A 4,193-nucleotide genomic window follows, 5' to 3' on the forward strand; every position below is an offset into this window, starting at 1 on the left:
TCTGATCCAAATACAGAAACTATTTTCTGTGAGGTATATCAAGTGTTCATTCTAACGACTGAGTGCTGAAAGGACTATTCATTATCTGCATCAGGTTTAACTTATCTGGTCCATCTTTCATCTGCCTACTGAGTTTATTAGGATTTCATAATAACTGTAAAGGAGCTTATTTAATCAATTTGGTTAGAATTGGCTACAAAATGTTTAAACTTTTCTTAGCCTTCCTTTTGATCCATTGTGACAAAACAAGACAGATGAGTACTAGAAAAACACATCAATATTTTTAATAATCTTTTAAAAGACAAGAGTCTTCAAAAAACCATTGGAGTCCCTAGAGCAGCTATAGCTATTCAGTCACTGTGTGTAGGTGGGCTCCCAGGCTGTGCACAGGCTTGCTGAAGACATGCAGACATTACCTGTGCTTCACAATTCTCTTTGTGTGTAGTTGCCTGGAGGATTGGCACCGTGTCCCATATCTCTGAGAAATGCAAATATTTTCGGGGGCAGGCAGGGAGAAGAAGAAGAAGAAAAAAAGCGAGGGTATATTGTTGCTTTAAAACTTTAGAATCTGGCAGCAATATAACAAAATATTTCCCTCTTTGTCAGTGTTCATTTTAATGCATTTTTGGAGATGTGGCAGCAAATTAAAGTCAGAGAGATCAGTGCAGTTGGAAATATTTAATTTTCGCAAAGTGGAAGTACTGGGCTCCCGTGGAGTCCTAAAGCCTGAAGCTGACATGTAGTCCCCAACTTTGCTTTCATTTAAGTCATTGGCAAAATTCCCATTGACTTCAAGTGAAGTAGCGTTGGCCCAGTTTCAAAAAAGGAGTATTATTAGGTTTAACATTTTAAACCCACAAACATAAAGAGCAGTCTTAACATTATCGTGATTGAGAATTTTATTTTCAAGTGCATTTGACAGTATAGTCAAACAAAGAAATGTAGCTTATCATTTAAACTTTCAGATTGCTAGGTTGAGCAAAATGGGAACTGCTTTCAATTAAATAATGCATTGAAAAGTATCAGGACAGAATTGCCTTTGACAGACAAGAAATACTCATTTTCTCATTGTAGTCCATTCATTGGTTTATGGCTCCAGAATCCTCAAGCAAATATCATAAATCCACATGACATCCTTGTGTGTTCTAGCAGATGTTGCATTTGAGTCTCAGAGTCAGATGAAAGATGTGTTAAAACTCATGTAACCAGGCAGCTTCCTGTCAGCCACCCATCTGAGAAGTCTCAGAAGCTCTAGTAACTACAGTGAGCTTTTGGATGAAGTTACACACGAGAAATTGGCTCCAGATTTGTCCACTACAGAGGAGAAGACCATGTGAAGTACAGCTGAAATCTCCCACAACAAGCTAATCAAAAATGCTTTTGAGATTTCTGACATTACAGCTGTGAAAAAAGAAATCAGATTTAGGGGCATGTGTGCAAATACCAGAGCTAAGAGCATTGCCAGGACTAAAGGCTGCTCTAACCAGCTCTGGCACTGTTCACTGGAGTTTTTCAGACATTGTCCTACCTGTTGTATCTTGCGGGGGGCTTGCCTACTCTTCAGTTGCACGAGTGACACCTCATGGCAGACACCTTGCTAAAAACAGAAGAGCAAAAGGGTGCCAGGTGCTCCTGAGGACAGGGAATTGTTTTGAGTGTAGGGAAAGTTCAGCAGGAGAGAGGAGGGGGCTGCAGGAATCCTGACCCCTGCTTGAAGGCTCTTCTGGAGGTTGTGACTCTTTGAGGCTCAGGTGCAGACTCCGGAGGTGTGGGACTGCACAGCTGGGTCCATGGCAGCAGCAAGCAGCAATGACTTCATCACAAGGAATGGCTTGACTAGACCAGGCATGCCTGGCTCTCCAGTCTCTTCATAAAAAGGGCTCTCAGAGGCAACTTCTTCCCCAGACCAACCTGTGGATCCCCTGGTGTCTGTTTACCCAGTGTTTCTAGCTGTAATGACTTGTCTGGGGTACAGCTGCTTTCAGTGGATCCTGTATCCAGAGGATGCCTTCCTCCCTACACCAGCAGGCTGGAGACAACGAGTGAATGGGCTGTGAAGAGTCAGTCAGTCAGTCAAACTCTAACAAAAATACACTAATATTTGAACTGTTCTCTTCCTCTGTGGCTTAGATGTTGAATGGGTTCTGTTTGTTCAGTTGTATATAAGATTTGTGCGGTCTGTTTGGTTTCCTTTTGTGCTATTGAAATAAAGGAAACAGAAAATTCAAAGGAAGTCAAGAGTAGGAATGTTATATCCTAACTTCTTAGAGCTAAGGAATCAAAGAAAGTACTGTGAGAAGCTTTAGATGATGGCTTGTGTACTGCATGGGCCAAAGTGTGAGCAGGGACTTGGGCTGCCAAGGACTACAGATTCCCCGTTTGCTCTCAAAGAGATGGGGGAGGAATGACTTCCCACTTTCAGAAGAAGTGTTCAAGCACCTGATGTGTTACAGGTTTGCTCTAGCAGTCATGGACAGATATTCAACACTGGCCATGAGAATACAAGAGTACAAAAAAGTCCTCAGAATTTGCTTGTTTGCCATTAGGAAGAAATAAAAAGTACTTGTCTGATAATTGTACGATGAATAAACAAATTTATTGCAACATTCAAGCTTCTCAGCACCTGCAAGTAGAGTTCAAATGGACAGGATTAAGTGACTAGTGATAGTAACAATAAATGTATGATTGGTTAAAAAAATGAACCCTAGTACACTGACAACTAAAGAACATGATTGTATTTACAATGTGGAAGATGAATAGGTTCATCCACTGCTCTCTACTACAGCAATTGCAGATGTTGCGAACACTGTAATTGAAGGGAAATTATTCTGCTAATTTTTATACTGACAAGCACATTCAAATAAACAATAACTGCAATTTACCATGTATCCAGAATAATTCTTCTCCAAAGACTTCAACAGAGAGCAGGGAATCTTTCCTTAATCCATCTGTTTTCACGTTTGTTTATCATAATACAGAGGGGTCATGTGTTGAGTAAACAGGTTGTTTTAGAAAGTTAATAACTCCTGAGTTACTTGTTGAGACTTGGTGCCTAAACAAACACAGAGACATAAATGAGCTGGTTCCAGGATAGGATCATGACTACATAACTCAGTTTATCCACAAAAGATAAAACTCCTGTAAAACATTATCTTTATTTCAGAGTGGGATGGCAAACAATTTTAGTATCTGTTTTTCAAGGCTTGATTCTCTTCCACTAAATGAGGTGTTTTGTCACTGAACCAGACACTGAATGGTCAGAGCATTAATGAAGTCTAAAAAAAGTTAATGAAGGGTGAGTATTCCTGAATGTTTGACAACATTATACACTTTTAGAATGTACATTTTGAAGTATACCTGTGGCTTCCTAGAAACATTCAGTGCCTGTAATAAGGGGGAAAATTCCAGGGTGAGACTGACTTGGTTTTTTTCAGTTAAAGGTATATACTTTCTTGTTGACACAGAGTGTAACTACTAAGAAATCTTTGACAATTGTCTCTGAGAAGATTACAGATCTTTCCCTGAAACACCAGTTTTAAATGCTGTCTCATTATCTACAGTTGATGCTCTTACCATTCCTTTTTATAGCAACCATTTTTCAAAAGGCTTTTTAGTCAGTGCCTCACTCCAGTAGCCATTGTCTCTTTGAACACTATTCTGCCTGGTGTCTAAATTGCTGACTACTTCAGATCTAGAAGATGAATTACTGCAATGAAAAATATTCAAACATCAAAATGGCTGCTGTCTTTGATAGAAACTCCCTTAAATACTGAAAGTGGCCCAGGCTAGACATTCCCATTATTAGCAATGCATTAGAGAAATCAGAAATGCATTTACCATTTAATATGTTAAACACTACAGAGCTGGGATAAATGCATCAGAAAATACAGTGTGTAACTTCCTTACCTCTCTCTCTCTGTTCTCTTTTGCAAGAACTGTTGTTTACACTGATACTTCCTGTGTTGATACAGAAGTTATGCTACCTCTGCTGGTAAATCTGGCTAGTTTAATCTGTTTGTGTGTTTATGTGTTGATACAGCAAAAAATGTGCTTGGTACATCCTCTGGTGGCAACACTTGGAAACATCAGTCGGGTGCTCGAAAAAACTGACTCCAGTTTCTGCCTTTATGTATTAGAGCTGCTTTTTCCCTGTTTAGGCAGAAGAAACACAGTGGGCAAGAACGTTCAAGAGG

General features: G+C 39.7%; 1 long non-coding RNA gene across 1 annotated transcript; it reads right to left on the reverse strand.

Moving 5' to 3' along the window:
- Positions 1-1,959: 1,959 nt before the first annotated feature.
- LOC148225458 (uncharacterized) lies at positions 1,960-3,991 on the reverse strand. The gene is made up of 3 exons (XR_015807471.1): positions 3,907-3,991; positions 2,883-3,052; positions 1,960-2,198 (listed from the first exon to the last, which is right to left on the reverse strand). It is a non-coding gene; the product is annotated as an uncharacterized LOC148225458 (long non-coding RNA).
- Positions 3,992-4,193: the final 202 nt, after the last annotated feature.

The sequence above is a fragment of the Sturnus vulgaris genome, chromosome 1, assembly GCF_052056855.1.
Source record: "Sturnus vulgaris isolate bStuVul1 chromosome 1, bStuVul1.hap1, whole genome shotgun sequence".
Classification (NCBI taxonomy): Eukaryota; Metazoa; Chordata; class Aves; order Passeriformes; family Sturnidae; genus Sturnus; species Sturnus vulgaris.